This window comes from Atractosteus spatula, chromosome 6 (genome assembly GCF_055471065.1).
Source record: "Atractosteus spatula isolate fAtrSpa1 chromosome 6, fAtrSpa1.hap1, whole genome shotgun sequence".
Classification (NCBI taxonomy): domain Eukaryota; kingdom Metazoa; phylum Chordata; class Actinopteri; order Semionotiformes; family Lepisosteidae; genus Atractosteus; species Atractosteus spatula.
In genome coordinates, this window is record NC_142711.1 from 34,238,641 (window position 1) to 34,259,067 (window position 20,427).

At 41.2% G+C, this 20,427-nt stretch overlaps 1 protein-coding gene across 5 annotated transcripts in view; it reads right to left on the reverse strand.

Moving 5' to 3' along the window:
- The window catches only part of LOC148832802 (uncharacterized), a 76,424-nt gene extending 66,112 nt beyond the window's left edge, over positions 1-10,312 (reverse strand). For 4 of the 5 annotated variants that reach the window (XM_088918489.1, XM_088918490.1, XM_088918486.1 and 1 more), the window contains exon 1: positions 10,216-10,306. The gene's annotated coding sequence lies outside the window, so the exon portion shown is untranslated. Of the gene's footprint in view, positions 1-10,215 lie in introns of all 5 variants that reach the window. The other variant, XM_088918487.1, reaches the window with a different exon arrangement.
- Positions 10,313-20,427: the final 10,115 nt, after the last annotated feature.

Here is a 20,427-nt window from a genome sequence, read left to right on the forward strand (position 1 = left end):
CAACTAACACCTCTTCCAGCAGCAAAATTAGTTTTTCCCAGGAGGTCTCCCATCAAGGTACTGACTAGGCTCAAACCTGCTTAGCTTCAGTGGGTTTCCAGTTGTGAGTTGCAGAGTGATATGGCTGCTGGTCAGTAATCTTTCTATGGCAGAAGCTATGGTTTTGGTTTGTTCAAAGGCACTATGAAAGTCATAGGTCAGTACAAAGGACCAACTCACCTGGTGTGACAGACAGTAACTGGTGTTTTTAACATTTAAACCAGTGGTCTTCACCATTCAACTGAGTGCTGGCGACTAAAAACATTTGTCAAAAATAAAAACATTTACTGTACTTATTTATCAGTAAGCTGTAAAACTGAATTGTTTTCCTTTCCTAACAGTACTTTCAGGTGGGGGGTGTGCATTTAGTTTCCCCATGTTCCACTCACATCACTCCAAACTGCTGCTGTTTAATACAAAAACAATCATCTGGTACATGAAGCACATGATATTTCCAGAAATCTCATTGAGTATGACAAATCATTAAATTGGTCCCATCTGAAACATGTAATATGCCTGAAATTCCCCCCAAATTAATTTTCATCTTGAACCATCACAAGCTCCTATTTATTAATATGGTTTATGTTTACTTTCACATTGTTACTCATTCAGTTTTTATCATATAAAATGTCATTTTTACAGGAAGCCCAGGCCCCTTGCAAAGCTGAATGAAAATGTCCTCCTTCTCCCTCCTGTGCCTAAGATCTGTAAGGGGAAGATGACTGAAATACAGCTCCCAAAGTTCATTTCTGTTTCTTGCCCAACTACACAAGACAATTAACAGTCTTGGAATCCTAGACAAGTTGGTTGTTCCAAGTTCATCTTTCTTACACTTTCCCAGACCATAACTAACCTGCAGGCTCCAGCAGTCTCACTGGGTAAAGGTACAGTGCCTTGCGAAAGTATTCGGCCCCCTTGAACTTTTCAACCTTTTGCCACATTTCAGGCTTCAAACATAAAGATATAAATTTTTTATTTTATGTGAAGAATCACCAACAAGTGGGACACAATTGTGAAGTGGAACGAAATCTATTGGATTTTTGAAACTTTTTTAACTAATAAAAAAATGAAAAGTGGGGCGTGCAAAATTATTCGGCCCCCTTGCGTTAATACTTTGTAGAGCCACCTTTTGCTGCGATTACAGCTGCAAGTCGCTTGGGGTATGTCTCTATCAGTTTTGCACATCGAGAGACTGAAATTCTTGCCCATTCTTCCTTGCAAAACAGCTCGAGCTCAGTGAGGTTGGATGGAGAGCATTTGTGAACAGCAGTTTTCAGCTCTTTCCACAGATTCTCGATTGGATTCAGGTCTGGACTTTGACTTGGCCATTCAAACACCTGGATACGTTTATTTGTGAACCATTCCTTTGTAGATTTTGCTGTATGTTTGGGATCATTGTCTTGTTGGAAGATAAATCTCCGTCCCAGTTTCAGGTCTTTTGCAGACTCCAACAGGTTTTCATCCAGAATGGTCCTGTATTTGGCTGCATCCATCTTCCCCTCAATTTTAACCATCTTCCCTGTCCCTGCTGAAGAAAAGCAGGCCCAAACCATGATGCTGCCACCACCATGTTTGACAGTGGGGATGGTGTGTTGAGGGTGATGAGCTGTGTTGCTTTTACGCCAAACATATCGTTTTGCATTGTGGCCAAAAAGTTCGATTTTGGTTTCATCTGACCAGAGCACCTTCTTCCACATGTTTGGGGTGTCTCCCAGGTGGCTTGTGGCAAACTTTAGACGAGACTTTTTATGGATATCTTTGAGAAATGGCTTTCTTCTTGCCACTCTTCCATAAAGGCCAGATTTGTGCAGTGTAAGACTGATTGTTGTCCTATGGACAGACTCTCCCACCTCAGCTGTAGTTCTCTGCAGTTCATCCAGAGTGATCATGGGCCTCTTGGCTGCATCTCTGATCAGTCTTCTCCTTGTCTGAGCTGAAAGTTTAGAGGGACGGCCAGGTCTTGGTAGATTTGCAGTGGTCTGATACTCCTTCCATTTCAAGATGATCGCTTGCACAGTGCTCCTTGGGATGTTTGAAGCTTGGGAAATCTTTTTGTATCCAAATCCGGCTTTAAACTTCTCCACAACAGTATTACGGACCTGCCTGGTGTGTTCCTTGGTCTTCATGATGCTCTCTGCGCTTTCAACAGAACCTTGAGACTATCACAGAGCAGGTGCATTTATACAGAGACTTGATTACACACAGGTGGATTCTATTTATCACCATCAGTCATTTAGGACAACATTGGATCATTCAGAGATCCTCGCTGAACTTCTGGAGTGAGTTTGCTGCACTGAAAGTAAAGGGGCCGAATAATTTTGCACGCCCCACTTTTCATTTTTTTATTAGTTAAAAAAGTTTCAAAAATCCAATAGATTTCGTTCCACTTCACAATTGTGTCCCACTTGTTGGTGATTCTTCACATAAAATAAAAAATTTATATCTTTATGTTTGAAGCCTGAAATGTGGCAAAAGGTTGAAAAGTTCAAGGGGGCCGAATACTTTCGCAAGGCACTGTACCTCAGCAAATGTGTGTGTGTCTGTGTGTGTGCGCGCACCAGTGTGGCCCAGTGCACACAGGGCCATTCCCCAGCTGCCAGCCATTCCCCCTCTGTGACTGCAGTCCCAGTTTAGAGTGCTGACTGAGCGGGGAGCGGCACACTGACTCACTGTCACACTGACCGCCTGGACTCCAGCCCAAGAGCAGACGAGGCAGGGCCATTCACAGCACAGCTGCAGACTTGACACACACGGCCCCCTCTCGTCTCCGAGCTTTGTACTCTCGCGCCTCCTTCCAATCATGACCTGCAAAATCACTTCCTAATCAATACTAACATCTTCAAAGAAAATTCACATTTGGTTTGGACCAACAAATCAGTTCTAAAAACATCAGACGTCTTAAAAAATGTTCCCCTCTCTACTTCTCTGCTACTGGTCCAAATAGCCTATACTGTACTAGCACAAGAAGAGCCAATCTGCAATGTCAAGCTTCCTGACACTTTTTACATTACACTCCCACCAAGAGAGCTCCTGAGCCCACAGTGAAAAAGAACAACGAGACCACAAGCACACGGGGTCAAGTGCGGTAAGAATTACCCATTCTAATTTAAAACACACCAAGAGGGCAGTAGCTAGACACAAGATGCCGGTTCTCATTGAACCACATTCCCCACTGACCTGCCATCCTCAGTCACCTGACCAGTTAGAGGAAGATGACTGGTCAGATGACACTTAAAACCAGGAAGGAAATGATATCAACCTCTACAGGCTGAGGGGAGAGCAAGAACCTGTTAGAAGCTGCACCTGACAGAACAGACTGACCGACAAACCCGGGGGAATTGATAGCGTGAGTATATGGAAGAGTCTCTGAGACAAACCTAGTTTTGTAGTCAGTAAGCAGCTTAGCTGCAACAGCTATTATTAGAGAGGGACTATGGAAGATTGGGTTAGCAGCTCAAAGAGAAGCTTATGGTTGTTTTATATATTAGATATTTTTTTCTTTGCACTGTTAAAATAAACATGATTTTGTATCGTACGATTATCGCATGTTGTCCGTTTTTCCTGAGACCCACCTATTTCAATACCCCGTTACAACACTCCCCCTTAAGGGCACTCAGCCAATGTCTTTTCTGCTGCTGGGCAAAGCCTAATCAGGAGTGAAAGTGTGATCTTCAGGCAAAAGGACCAAACCTGCCCTCTGAACAGGCAAAGACGCAGGTGGAGCCCCACATCTCCTTTGTTACCTCAAAGTGCTACCGAATCAATTCAAACAGCCGTCACCTCAGTGACATTCACAGCCTGCGCTATCCCAGGAAACTCAAGCCAGATATCTGATTGAGTGCTCTGTGGCACCATAACTGACAGTCCAAGGCGGGAACTCATCTGGAAACAGAAGTGGAATTCAAAGACGAGGACTGGTCCCAGACCTGGCAGTCAGCTCAGTCTCTCAGTCTGGAGTGTGTGCCGAGATGAAGATCTTTGCCTCTTTTCCCAGCTGGAAGCAGCAGCAGCACAAGGAAACATATTGCCAAGTGCACTGTGAACTTTTACCTTAGCACCTTTGCATAGACTAAATGCGGAGATAATAGGAGTAAGTATTCTTGTGCTTATTTCTTCAAAGAAAAGACTTAAGCAAGTCTACAGCTGGCAAAAACTGAAACATCTCGAACAGAGTCTGAGCACTACTCCCCTGCCAAAGTTTGACCACGGGCACTCTAGTGGGAGGAGATTCACCAGGAAAGTCAGAAGCCTCTTTTACAATTTTACATCTCCTCTGAAAGCCATTTCTCCTTAATTTCTCCCCGCAAACAGCTGATGATGTGACAAAGACTCACAGCTGCCCTCCCTGGTTTTCTCTTTTTTCCCCCTGGTTTTCCCACATGATGGATACAAGCCCAGCGTGTGTGGCAGGACACGGTTGTTCGGAGAAAGGTGCGTCTTTGAGAATAACTGAAAGAGGAAGCAGTTATTGTATTAAAACACAGGAACTTACCAACCCTACTCTCCCCCCCTTTTTCCTCTCACTTTAGTTGACTTAAAGTGCTTCACTGGCATGACCAGTGAATTCCAGTATTGCCAAAGCCCAGCAGTCAACACTGAACTGCAATTCATTACAGCTACTCAGGAAGACTGGACCACAAGGAGAAAATAAAATCCATAAAAACACACAACAGGAAAAGTTATTTTCACATAACACAAAAGCACACTAATCAGAAATTGGTTCTACACTCCACAGGTGACTCCTGTTCTTTCTTGTTCCTTCTAATTTCCAGTTTCTCTTCCTTGTCTGTAGATCACAGATACAAGAGGTGTTTTATCATCTGTATACACTTATACACTTATTGCCACAACAGTTACAGCTCCGTCTTCTCTCCTCTGTCCTCCCCCTCTTACTCACTCCTACACTTCCGCGCTCCATCTCCCCATCAAAACACCAGCACCATACTTTCACGAGACTACAGCAGAAAGCAAAACAGAACCTAGAAGTACAAATGACCTCTTACAAAAACTTAAGTGAAAATCAGGAAAATGTAAAAATGGCTGCCAAGCAACTAGCGAGCATTAAATCAGAAAGAATGAAAATCCCTGAGCTCTCTCTCCCCTGCTCTTTAGTCTCTGCTCTACTCCCTTCCACCCTGTGACATCCTCTCCACCGACTGCAGGTCCAGCTATGCTTATCTGATGGGGAAAAGATAAATGAGACTTGGAGAAAACCCCAACTGCGGCAGCTCCGGACTGAGGGAAACAATTTTACTTTCTTTTCATGTGGAAATGAAAACGGTGTCCTATGGTCGGAATACAAGTTTTGAAAATGGAGAAAAAGAGGTTGAGAGTTGTGAGATTTTAATGTATCTCGCACTGAATAAGTTTACTTACTTATTCAGTTTAATTATTACCGGCCACTAAAAATGACAGGGCTCAGTCGGCAGAGTCCCAGTTGTTAGACTGTGCCAACACCCCCACCCCCACCCTCCATACACACGACTGACAGAGACTTACACATCTGGTGCAGAAAGGGATTAGCCCTCCCCCCACCCCATCTCTCCCTGCCACCTCCTGTCACTCTGTTTTCCCTCTATATGTCACCCTCCGTCCTCTCATCTCTCAGACACACACACTTCCACTGCGGTCTTCAACCCTATGATTATTGCCAAAGCACACTGCAGCCCCTGTACCAGACAGCGCAAATACTGCACTGTTACACAACACACACAGCACTGGCTGAAGATCTGGGCCAGGAGACAGAATGAAAGCTGTGCTACTGGCCATGAACTGCAACGCATTAAGAACTTTCTGGAAAACTTAACATTTACAAGTAAAAGTAAATGAAATACGGATTGGGGGGAAAAAAAGTTTTCAACAGAAAAAGTGAGGTTAGTCTGGGGAAGGAGAACATAACAGGCCTCTTGTATCCAGCTGTCCCTCAAATTTCTCCCTTGTACAGTTTCATAAATCAATTTAATCAATTAGAGGGGCCAGGGGAGCACAGTCAGACTAACGACACAAGGCAGGGTGAGGAATATGTCAAGAGAAGGCCGTGTGCATGAGGCCAGGGACGCCGACCTGTGCCATCGGCTGTGTGAGCAAATCTGGTAATCTTGTTTTTCCATATATTTTTTAAACGGGCACACTGCAATCCTTGATATGAATCCTCATTCATGAGGATAAGAAGAAAAGAGACATCACTTAGGTAATTTTATACCGTTAAATAAAATCACACTTTTAATTCGGAAATTAAAGTCTTTATAATACTTGAAACATTATCACCAAAATTAAAATTAACCTTAGTCACTATTTTCTATTTAACCATTACATTGGGGTCATTTTACACAATGTCCAGGACATGACTGGTGAATTCTACCCCAGACTACACAGGGCCTTAAGTTCTGAGCTCTGGTGCATGGTGTTATTTTCATGCACTTAACAAAAAGAGTGTAACACAAGACAGCTATGCAATGTATTATTTAAACCATCCAGTGACAGGAGGAGAATTCCTTTTCATTCTCTCAGATCTGCTGCCCAGCTTGTTCTCACTGCCCCAGTCCCTAAAAAAAGACCTTTAGGTGATACGTACAGTCCCAAATTACAGACTTCTTCCTTGGCAAATCTGAGTCACCACATCCTTTTTGAAAACGTATTTTAACATCTTACTGTTTTTACCTTTAGCTACTCTGGAGCTACGCTTTACTGAATTTGTATTAAATTGAAGTGCTTTAAAAATAACTTAAAAATAAGAAAATGTACCATCCTGTGAAGACAATCTGTCTGTAGTCTTGAGACAGGATAGGCGAGTTAACTAGCAATTTCTTTCATAAATACAAACTCAACAGTTAAAATCCTTTGAAGAAGGGTAATCAAAGTCATCCCGAACTAGACACTGCTATGTCTCATCTTAAAAGATGTCTTCTTTTTTTTTTTTTAATCTGGCCCTTTGACTTGATACAGCATTTTATTTTAGTGATACCAGTGATTCTAACTTGGCTGTTTCCGAATATGGGAAAAGCTTGGGTCACATTATATAACCTGTCTAGCAGTTCAACACAACAGGCAACCTAAAAGAGAAACTGAGCAATACCACATGGTGCTCACAGGAGGACAAAACAAATAAATCAATAAACCAGATGGAATAGGGCCAATACACAGATTACATCTCAAAATGTACAGAACAGGCTGAAATCCCTTGAGATGCAACTGAATTATCGCCAAAGCAACCAACCTAACCCATCAGATAATCACAAACATAACACAGCACTGCCAACAGAGAGAAGGAAAACATCTTTTCCAGCTCCAATTTACATAATCCTTTAATAACTAACCTTTTATGACACAGGAAACTGAAACTGACCTTCAAGGTGTGTCCACTGACTACAAGCATACTCTTTTAGCAGACTACCATCTATCATACAAGTCTTAGTCTAGTCTACTCCAATATCTACTAGTGCAGTGCAACAGTAAAACCTTATCAGCACTACAGGAGAACAATTCCAAAAACAGCCTAATTAAGAGTGTTATATCCACAGTGTAAGATCCCAGGCAAACAAGAACAGCACCGGTGTCATTACAAAAGTAAGGCCTAGCGACCACCAGGCAGCCACACCACGAGTCAGCACTCGAAAACATACAGTACTACCACACTGTTCACCTCGCAGCATGCTATCAACCAAACTGCTAACACCACCATGCACGGACATCAGGCTCCCACTTCACAGCAGTCCGATTCAATTCAGGCCCTACCTGAAGCCTGTTATTATAATAATAATAAAAAACTTTAATTTAGATAGCATCTTTAATGGTAGTTTCTCAAAGCACTTTAAAACAACAATAAAAAATACATATTATATGCACAATGAAAATACACAATGGGAGGAGACAATGGATAGGGATACTGAATACAGTAGGAGCAGAGGGGTAAATAACAGAGCCAGTTAAGTAAAGTTCTTTCTAACAAGAAGGTTTTGAGTCTAGAGTCTAGTTATACATGCACAATCAACAAAAAACAATATACTAAAACAAGATGCATAAAAAAGCAACATATTCTATTGATTTCAATAATTTACAATAGGACATAATACTGTATGTGCTGTTCTATTGATATTTTCCAGCATTTATACAGAGTTTTCAATCCCAAAGCATTTTACATGTAGGAGGGGACTCATTTCAGTCACCAGGACCTGCCTGGTGATGCACATTAGCCATTCTGCACCAACTGCCTCGATCAGGGGCAGAAGTGAAAAACCGCTACACCAATCAAATAAGAGGAAACCTTTGGGAAGGCCAGACTGCACAAGCACAGAGTGGAATTTAGATAGGATACCCCAACTCTTACGAACAATGCTAAGGAATTTTTAAACAATTAGTCAAACCTCAGTCTGATGTCTTATCCAAATGACAGTAACACCCTACAGTACAATATCTCTGGTCATCATACTGGGGAACCAGGTTTGTAAAATTGGGTTCAGAAAGAAGAACACCTCCTACTGGTCCACTAAAATCAATTACAGCAGCCATCTGCACATTGCAGTTTCTCCACGTCACCAAGTCTTGAATACCCAAAGAACATGGTGATACGCTGGGCTGGCATTATAAATGGAGAAAATGACACATTAGTGTAAATCCACACCAGAGCTTTCAAGAGGAGAGGCTAGTAATAAATAAATAACGAGGTTTTCAAGCTACACAGGACAACTGTACTTTGACAAGCACAAGGACATTATATATCAAGGTCTGTTGCCTTAAACATTCCACTGAGGGGTAATGACTCAATACACAGCTGGTGAAGTCCAGGGGATTCCAGTCCTCTTGAGCACATTTATAAAAAAACAACTTTACTGTGTGGTTCATTGGGTCTTTGGTAGGGCAGTCTGCTGAGCATGCTTGCATTTCCGACCAAGTACTGTAGGATCACAGAACTACAACCTCACTTACACTCGTCAGCCCCCCACTCATCAGCTCATGAGAAGTTCTGCTGGTCTTGGCCAAGCCCAACTCCTCCCGGCCTATGGCTCAGACTCGAAAGGGGAATTCACAATGTTTAACCCCACTGCGGCTACCCGAACACATCGCACTAGATCCAAGCGCTTACTGCGTCGCTAGCTGAATTAACGCGAACGGGCCCCTACCACTCTGCACAGCTCTCCAGCCTGACTGCTGACTCCTGACTGCAGCAGTAATCTGTTGGAGGGATTGGATAGTAATCCTATTGGAGACAGAGAGACTGCGAGAGCTTCCTCTAATAACACCCTTAATCCCTCCTCCTCTTCTGTCTACTATTATTATTACTGCAGAAAGTAGAACTGCTTTTTATTATTCAACGAATTTTTGTCATAGTTAATCATCATCAAGAGGGGGCAACATGTTCAAGAGGTGTGCTTATGAGAAACGTACAGTACGTATCCGTACAGATCGACAGCAAACGTGCAACAGCACATTGCATTCCAGCTAGTCCAGTACAGTGGGGTCCTATTCAGTGCAGTATAATAGCTACAAATGAATACAGCATCGTCAGTGTCCAGCTACCCCACCCACCGACAGTCCGCTTGTCCTGGGAGTAAAGTCCAGTAAAGAAAAGTGACTTACACCGCAGCGACAATGATATTGAAATAAAATATTCCTGAAATACTGAGACCCCTTACTTTTTGAACAGGTTTATTCTTCTTGTGGACCCGCACTTCCTAATGTAACAGCACTGCTACTAACTTATTTTCAATAACACCCAACCAATGTGTTCCTGACTAAGACGTTTCATGATGGGGAATACCGAATGTATTTCGGTAGTTACGCAGCAGTCTGTCAGCGCTTACAGAGACGCTGCAGGAGGTAGCGCACTGCACCGAGGCGCTGCAGTTCAATCTCTGCCTTGTCACTCGCGACTCAGACTGTCAAAAGTAAGAAGGACACACCATGCAGATCACCTAGGCAAGCCACAAATAAACATCAGTAATCTACACTAACACGCACGAATAATAGTGGCACAGACTGCAGGTCTTACGATACGAGCTCACGGCCATATGGCCCCTGCGCATTGCACAAGTACGGATTTGCGAACTCATCCAGCACTGTGTAGTTAGACACAGTGTCCAAGCCCAGAGACAGGCACCCCATCACACCTCAGAGTGCAACACTAACCCAGCGTCTATCGATTCTTGGTAAATGCTCCAGTTTGTTCGACTCACTCACCGTTAGCCGTGTGTTTCACTCAGTTTGTTTGAGGTCTTTTCTGCGGTCTCTTCTCCGCGTTGGTCCGCCCTCCTAGTAACAGTTCTTCATACTCTGCACATCCACGCCTCTCCCTGCACAATACTGACCAATCGCACAGCAGGACAACTGAGTGACTTCCCTTCTGTCCAATTAGATTGCAGAATTGGTTAAAGCGATGGCGCTTTACACCAATCAGTGAATGGAATAGGGTTCTAAATAACGCCTTTTTTCAATCACGCTGTTGACCTCAGCGCCCAGAGAACTTCATCGTTGATGGATATCCCTCATATCCAATTAAAAGGTTTAACTCCTTTTAGGGGACTTAAAATGGGTCCAATCAGTGTAAGAATCACCACACATAAAATGCCCGTTTGTCGCCCACTATGATGTTTTTACGAGACAGCCAATGAGCGGCAGGTCTACCGCCTAAAAAATGAGCTCTTTGACCAATCGGAAAGCGGAGAAAAGGACGCTGGGGCGGAAATGCATGGAATCAGATTTCCAAAATTCACACGTACTGTACCAAGTTGAGGTTACCCCTTTCGCAGTTTAGAAAATGCGAATCGAGTGTTTAGGAAGCACAAGCTAATGATATCAATATTAAGCTGCACTAAGAGTTACAATCGCTGAACAGAAATTACCTTGAATAGTTCTTATAAAACCACTGCCTATCATATTCTGTCAAACGCTAAATGCACCTTTTTTTATTCAACACGTGGGAATAAGCGATGGCTTTAGGGTTCTGAAATGTGTGAAAACATGCCGCCTGCAGATGGAACCGAAGAAGAGACGTGATTTGAACTTTGTTACACTTTATGTGTGATTTAAGATGCACTTTATAGGACATCGCATTCTGAACTGGCATTTAAAGATATTTACACGCAGTAGTGAAGCACAATCGACTCTAAGGAATTACGGGACATATGTAACGGAGAGCACCTGAGTAAATGATGGAAGAAAAATAAGCTCATTTTTTTGCTGATGACTACATATAAACAGACAGAAAAGGATATGTAAAAATGCTCAACTGCCCCTCACAAATATAGCTTTGAGCTCCCAAATCCTTAAATCCCCAAAAACACATTTAAAAATCTGAATAAAAAATTCAAATAAGAAATCAGGCAAATTATAGTATATGCATGAATTTGCTTGATCACTCTGTTCTCCTCCCCACTGATAGCTGATGTGCGGTGAGCTTTCTGGCGCACTATGGTTGCTGTCGCATTATCCAGGTTGGTGCTGCACATTGGTGGTGGTGGAGGGGAGTCCCCATTATTTCTAAAGCGCTCTGAGTGGAGTGTCCAGAAAGGCGTTGTATAAGTGTAAAGAATTATACTGACTAGCTGAAAAAATTGGCAATTGGCAACTGACCTTTACAGCCTGATCCCCCCCCAATAGTGTGTGTCACTTCAGACCAAGCTATCCCATTACTGCACTTCACATGAACAGTCCCACAGAAAAGGTGTTACATGTGAACTCACACATTTTCTGTTGAATTAAATCAGGGCATCTGTCGCACAAAGAAATCCTTGCAATTGCTATAAAAACATGATTGTCCACAAAAGAAAGTACAGCGAAGGAAACTACATCAAGCTTCTACATTTAATAATAAAGCTTTAAGTGTAGTTTGTAAGTTGATCCACTACAACAATAAGATGAATCTTTCTGCTCTGGGTCAACAGATCGTTGGAAAGGTTACAATCAGTAATAGTAGTATAGGTTTCTGACTAAAGAGGACATCCATTCATCTACTGTATTTTCTAACCAATGTATCCAATATAGGGTCATGGAGTTACTGGAGTCTATCCCAGCAGGCAACCAGCACAAGGTGGGATACAACTTGGATAGGATACCAGTCCATCACAGGGCACACACTCAAATCAGTTCCAGAAGCCAATTAACCTATTAGTATGTCTTTGGATTTTGGGAGGAAACCCACATGAACATAGGGAAACATACAAACTCCATACAGACAGCACACCTGGTCCAGAATTAAACCAAGAGCCCCAATGCTAACCACTGCACCTCCACGCTACCCTACAGCAAAATGTGATGGGAATTCCATCAAAACAAGGTGAGTGTGAAAGGTAATCTCCCCATGATAGGGGGCTCTGTCAGTCTATTTCCCTAATATAGGGAGCACATTAGTTGTATTTCTCCTGACTATGGTATGGGAGCAATTTAAAGGCATTATCTTGACTTGCACGATGCCCTGTAAGCATTTTCTCAATACAGGTACTATATTCTCCCAAATTAAAGGTTGCATTAGAGACATTCCTTGATTTAGGGGGCATGTTAAATGCATTCCCCTGAGTTATAGAGCACTTTAGGGCATTCCCCAAGATTAAAATGCATCTTTTATTTTTTACAGAAATACTCAAATTATCAGAATACCATATGGTCTAAAGCTCCTGAAACACAAAGGGGTTTCAATTGCATCCACTCTCATACAGTAATAATCACCTCCATGTCTGGTTCTGTACTGAATGGTGGTTCCCATAACAAAACACATGCACAGACCATGACACATAATTATGCACGGAATCAGGTTTGCATTCTAGCCGGGACAAAACTGTCATGGAGACATCATTTGACTCATCACAGGTTTAGGAGCTGCGGGCAGAGGTTTGGGTATTTTGGGAACTCATTGTGTAGTGTCTGATCTTGTCTTAGTCTTTATGGTGAGTGTATCTGTGTCTGTGTGCTCTGGCAAGGCTAGGACTTATAGAAGGCCAGTTTCTCCAAAATTGCTAGTGGAACACAGAGTAGAGTAAAGAAGTTTATTGCCATATGTACATACATGTACATTGGAATTCTTATTCATGCTAATCTCTTGGGACATCCACAGTACAGCAGATGACACAGTACAACAGACAACACCCACAATGTACAGTACACAGTACATTACAAACATAATAAATAATAACAACAACAGAACAATAAATATATAGTACTGAAAACAACATGGTAGTCCATTCAAAAAGTGCATGGTACAGATGTGCATTGAGTCTGATACTGTTATCATGCTGTTAAGGATGTGTACCGCATTAGGGTAGAAATTCCCTGAAGAAACTGGAAATTGATGTTTGTCTTTGTCCAATATTGAGTCTTTTCTCTTTCATATTTTTTTCTGTTCACAAGAAAAGTAAACTATTTTGTCACTATTTTTTTTTGTCAGGCCTATATTTTCTTCTGTTGCCACCCTTGGAGTTACTGCCAGCTGGATTCATCACTTAGCCCGATGGGAGATTAGCCAACACCCATCCTGCCTGATGTCAAGATGATCATTCCTTGAAGTCAGAAAATGGTTAATTTGACATGCAAATCTGTTAAGTGTGTTAAAAAACTATGTGATTAAATGGACAAATCTGGCAAAGAAATGGCTGTTATCTTGTCCATATGAATAGATTGTAAAACCATTGTAACAACAAAGCAATAAACCTAAATGATTATCAGCTTGTTTCAGGATAAATACAAGCAATTCAATGCATTATACTACATACAGACCAGCAGGTCATTATGTAATAAGGAAGACATGATGATCAGCCACAAGGAAATAAAATCACAGGAAAATTCCCAGGCCTTGATATTCTCTCTTTGATTCTCTCCATCTCAGACAATGAGGCAAGTGGATCTCTTCTTCTCCCAGTGGCCAGAGTCAGGTGGAGCTTGATATTTGCTAGTACCTCTAAAGATTGACAAAAGACTGCAGCTAACAAGCATCATTTAATGTAATCCCTCTTCCAGCCTCAAGATCATTTATTATTTCCCATTTCTAATTTTGCAAAGTAGAAAAAACCATCTCATTAAATCAAAATTAGTACTTACTTAGTAAAACGTTAATTCACATTAATGCACAGTGTATAGTTTATTTTAACCTGCATTGCTTATGCATTGTTCATTTTATCCTGAGAAAGTGTATAGTGGTACAAATCTTCTAAAAGCTAAAAAACATACAGTATAGACAATACTGAGACTGCAGTTTTATAGGGGGAAATCTTTTATTCTATCATGTTACACATTAACAGTTGAATTTAATTCCAAACAGCTCCTATAAGTCTTTAATGAATTGGTTTTAATAAAACAGCTATTCTCTGTAGAAGAACTTCCTTTCATCATTCCTCTGAAGCTAAACAGGGCAGAATTAACTTGAAAGAGAACTTTTGAGCGAAGGTGTTTTGTCTGAAGCAGTGCAAATCACTAGCCACGTCGTTTTAAGTAAACTTTCATGTAAAGGTCTAAATCTATTTAACCTACAAAAATCTACAGTTTTCTCCAGATTAAAATGTTTTACTTAAGTAAAGTGTTGGTGTTACTTGGAGTTTGTGGAACAGAAGGTGGTGCTCTTCATTTTGTAAAAGAATCTGGAAATGTGGAAGACCCCTGTTTTTGGCAAAAGGATCAGGTTTGTATTTCACATACTTCAAAATAGCTGAATTTTAAATACCAGGGAACATCCTTATATTATTTCAAAAAATATATTGATAAAACTTATACACAATAATAAATTAGAAGCTATGTTAGCAACAGTGGCTACCACCTCTTAAATGCTATGCCTTACAGACAGAAATTACTCCAATCTAAAACCAATTAACCTCTTTCCCCTACTTCTACTGACACACTGTTTTATACCACAACTAAATTACAATTTTCTCTCATTTAAGAATGTACATTCCATACCATTACCCCATAACACAGTTAGTGACTGATATACATCAGGAGAAACTAACTACTGCACAAGTGTCTGAGGCCCTGTTTGGCAGCCTCTACTGGCAGGCCCATGTTAATTACAATCCTTCATAGAACAACCTGCTACATAAACAAATGCCCTGTTGTTAGAGGGGCCATCTTTTGAATGAGATCTTAAACCAAGTTCCCAATGACTTAATCATTGAAAATCCCATGGCACATTTAAGAGTAATGGTATTAACATCAGTGTTTTGGCTATGACACTATGCACCCTGCAGCCCAACTACTGCACACAGCACTTCAGATCAGAAGTTACAGAAATTGCTTCACCAGTTGAAGGGATCTTAAAGCCAGATTGTACAAGACCAGAGTGGAGATTAGCCAAGATACCAGGATTAGCACCCTTTCTCTTTTAGAAAGTGTCTTGTGAACTTTAAAGAACAGGGTGTCAAGATGTTGGTTTAATTTTTCATCTGAAGGACAGCACTTCCTACTTCCTACTCAAACTGAGTGTGACAGGCAGTCAGCCCTGAAAGTCATCTGGCAGGAGCCTGTCTTCAACATCCTGTTTCCTGGCAGCTGAGCTCCTGGTTATTTAAACCTTGTGCTTCTTCTTGTCTTGTCTTCTTCTTGTTTGTGTGGCAATGTGAAAGAAGACTGCACACCTGGGCTCTGTGAAAGAGCCATGAAAAAAAAAATATTGAACCGATGTACTGTCAAGATGACAACAAACCAAGGCACGTCTTTGGTCTTTCTTTGACAAAAAAATGAAAAAAATAATACCATTTGGCTGTTATGTTGATTTTCTTCTAGTTTGTCACCCTAGGGTACTGATTTGTTTGGGGCTAATTCTGGTATAGACAATGGGTGTCTCCTGCTATTCCACTACTATCACTTACAGAAGCAAAATGGTTTTGCTTAGAGAATTTAAGAGGTCCCATTTACTGACCAGGGCCAGCCTTGCTTAGCTTCTGAAACCAGGCTACAGGCTGGTCATTCTACTGCCAAATAGCCTCTTTAGGTGATGAAGCAAATGTTTGGCCATAGCAGGACAGCTGTGTTCTACCCTTAGATCCAGTCTTTCACTCAACATTGAACTTCCGTTCAATTCCTTCCTGCTCTGCAGTGTTTCATCAGTGTCCTTACCTGTGAAACATCCTAGGAACCAGAAATGCAGGGAGTTGCAGAGCTGCCAGCAGGAACCAACGGAGAACAGCCCACACCAACCAGAACGGATCATGACTGAAGAGAGGAGCCACTGACAGGTTAGGTAAGGTAGTGGGACACACACATCAATTTCAGGGCTAGGATGAAATACAGTATCTTTCACGACTCGTACCTTCTCTCATACAGTAAATGCCCTGGCATTCCCACTCGTACTAGATTCCACACACGCTCATCCAGGAACTAATTTTCCATCCACGTCTCTCTCAATCAATCAATCAATCTCTCTCTTCAATATTTAAACACTCTTCACCGGCTTACCTACAGTATGTACGCTCACTATTGAGAAGTCTTCCACAGCTTTCTCTTGTGTGCGCTATTATTCTCGACCTGACTCCTTTGATTACCCGACCTGGTTCTCCTAGTTTCGACTTCGCTCTTGCCTAACGACTTGGATTTCAAATATCGGATTAATCTTGGCTCGAACTCCCTTCCTCACGGTTTCGCACAGGGGTCCAACAACTCACCCCTATCAGAAACCCTGACAGTATCTGGGAATGATGTGCAGTAGCCACACCTAAATTTGTTTCCAAAAAATGTTTCTAAATGTAGTCTATTTTAAAATGTTAATTTCTGCTCAGTTTAATTTTTTTTTAAATGTTCCTCTTTCTTTATACCGCTTTTATGAATTTACACCTTCCCCTTTTATTGGCTATCCATCACAGCCAAGGACAATTCTTACATTAATTTGAAGATAACTAATAAGTCATTCTGTCTTCTCACTGGTGGCTGTCTGGTGATTCTGTCAAGGCATGTACCTAAGCATCATCAGCCTACTGGAGGCAATGACTGTAGATAGGGTGGTTTTAGTTTTTGTAAGAGTTGTTGTAGATTACATAATTTACCATGCATTTTGTAAATCAGTTGCACACTAGCAGTATACTTGCCTGTAATCAAACATTACCGGAGGATGGTATACAGAAATATTCAAAAGACCTGGTGTGAAGGGACTCTGATGTATGACTCCTTTCTGGAGTATCACTGAGGATTAGTGAGCATGATGGAGCAGAGGAGAGAATTCTGATGGACCTTCAGAGTATTCCAAAGTGCTTCATGATTTGTGGTGTCAAGCAGCTTTGTCAAGGCAAAGAATTCTGCTTCTCAACCTTGTTTCTGTAAGTAACTGGCTGTAAAATTACAGTATGTTGGCCATGCATCTTCAGGATCTGAGCCCAAATTATAATTCTGAGAGATTCTTTTCAGCAAGATCCTGAGGTGGTTCAGGAGAAATTATTTCACACAAAATAACCAATAGATTCCACTGTATAATTTCCATTACCAGACTGATCCTCTTGAAAACTGTCACAATCCTGACCTATATATAATTCATATTAGTTCTTGATTCCAGATTTGTCTAATGCGGGCATGGAATTGTACTGTTTATTCCATTTCAATCTGATTAAAAACATCTGCTGAATTTAATCATCTCCTACTGCTTTGTTTTTCTTTACTTGCATGATGACTTTCATCATCTTATGAAGTGCTTATGAAGAGTTCCAAGCTCACCTCTAATTAGGTACCGTGGGATGGAAATTAATATACTATTGATAGTGGATTACTGATTGAATAATAGATCTTCAAATTGTTCCTTCCACCTGACATTTTCTTTGACCATATACTGTACCCCCCATCCTGAGATATCAAAGAGAATAACACTCAGTTCTTCAGACCTTAATCTTGTGTCAGGACACAGATATCATTTATGTCTGCAAGATGTTTCCATATCATATCATGATCATATCATGCCTACTAGCTGTCCTTCAAGTCACAAGTTCTCCTCTGAACCCCCCCCCCCCCCCCACTTTGCTTGTTGTGACTAACTTGTTGCTCTTCGTGACTAAAAGAAGACCAACTGGACATCTTTGTCATACCAGTCGTGCTGTTTCATGGTAGAAAATCCAAAGTGTCTCTTTGTACTCATTATGGTTGATAACCATAAATGGGTGAATGACACATGTTATCTGTCCATCAGTTATGAGATCCTATCATTGTGACATTTTTGTGATTCCAGGTAAGACTAATGACTCAGTCAAATAGGTGACAGTGTTGTCAACATGTGATTTTGAGTTTGTGATGAAAGAGAGTGTATATGATGGCAGACCCATGCTCAGGGTGTTACGCCACGCCCCTGAAGGACTCATCATTCCACCTCGCATTCCAACACGGTTCCTAATTAGCCAATTTACCTCAGCCTATTTAAGGCTGCTTTACATACTTCTCTCTGCTCAGTATTAGGTTTTTCCTGGCTAGAGCTACTCTTCCTATCGCTGTGACTTTCTAGTTGTTTATTGGCTTCCTGACCCTGGTTTGTTCCCCGACTACGTCTCCTGGTTTCGGTTTTGGCATTATACTGATTGTACTGGTTTTGACTCTTGGCTTCCTCATTGCTTCTGGATTCACTTCTGGTTTTATACTTTTGCCTGGCTTGATTACCTATGGCTTTTGAATCTTGGATTGCTCACTCGACTACGCCTCTGGATATCGTTCTGGTTTCTGCATAGGGTCCTGACTACTACTTCGGAACACAGTGCATTTGTTAAGGAGAAAAGTTGACATTTCCAACTCCCTCCTTGCTAATGGATTTATTCCAGAGACTGGCATTCCTTACAGCTCTGGGGTTGTTTCCAGGTAGATCAGATCTATTCTCCTTTGGGAATCCACAAAGCATTTGGTTGAGCTTGGCATATAAATCTTGCTTTTGTGGTCTGAATGTAGATTAGGGACATATTGCACAGTGAAAAGCATACAGTATGTAAGAATTCGGTGAACTTAAATTTGTCATTTACTATGAAATTAAATTTGTACTTCAGGTAAATATGAGACACAAGTGTTTCAGTTTTTTTTTTATTTCTGGATAGTTTTGTGCATACATATTAAACCAAATTAGATAAAAAATATTTTTATGTCAAATCCCCCTACCAATTTCAAATGTGCGTAAGAGTTGGGACAAATTAACTTAAAGTAAATTAAACTAGTGTAAAGTTTGTATTTTGTCACATACCCTTTACATGCACTGACTGTTTTATGTCTGTGAACCATCATCATCACCACTAGACTCTTGATATATTTATTTTAAAAGCTTTGCCAGCTCCTTAACTGCACCTATATTCAGCTGTTGCTTGTTTGAGTTTTTCCGAAGTTAGGAGACTGACTTAACCAGTTAAAAAGTTTCCACATTGTCTTCCTGATGAACCCCTTGGTTAAATGTGCAGCATATTTTGGGTCATTGTATTGCTGCTGGGAGAATTTTCCCCATTGAGGATAAGTATTTGAGACATTTTTGATGCAGGCAGACAAGACGTTTCTGTATACTTCAGAACTCATTATGCTCTCATTATCAGTTACTGTAAGTCTTCAATAAAGACCAGTGAGCCAGTTCCGGAAGCAACCATGCGTGCATAGGTCATGACACTACCTCCACCAATGGTGGTATGCTTAGCATTTGCCGTTCCTCTCGTTTTCAACACTTTTGTTTTCTGTCACTTAGATAAACGTGTATCTTCATCTTGTTTTGCCTGTCCATTAAACTTTTTCCACATCTGTTGTGGTTCATCTTTGTACTTCTTTACAAATTCTAACCTGGCTTTTCTGTTTGTAGTGCTGATAAGAGATTTGCATCTTGCAGTGTAGCCTTTGTAATTCTCCTGTCGAGGCCATCTGCACATCTTCTTTTAACATTTTAAGACAAATGGTATTAAAAAGATAGTTGTACCTCATGTCCACTTGTTGTGTGTTTTACACAAGAACAGCATGTCTCCCCAACTAAACACAACTGAAAAGTGAACTGGCTTTGATTAATACTGCATTGTAGCACCTCCAAAAATTAACCCACAAAGTTTTAATTCTTACCAATATCGACTTGTCCTGCTTTCTGATATATTCCCATCTCAGTCTCTGAACCTGCTCCTGACTCGTGGTTTCACAGAGCTCATTCTCTCCAGAATACACTCTGCAACTGTTCTGATGAACATTGTTGTTTCAGAGAGGGTCTCCTAATAAACTCCTGTGTGAATATACAGTAGCACTGCCAGGAAATCTGCGTCCATCTGGATTCCTCTTTTATGTGTCCCAAATTCAACAGGTTAGCTTCAGCCAGAACCAGTGGCTGAAGTTTAAAGAGCAGTTACCTCTATCCCAGAGAAGCCCTGGCCTCTTTTTCCTTTAATGCTGCACTAAACCATTAAGGTCTACCTGTTATGTCACACTCTGATCCTAAGGGTGAGCACTGAGCCTTTTCAGATGTCCACTTCTGTGTCAGCTCTTGAACAACTTAACCTA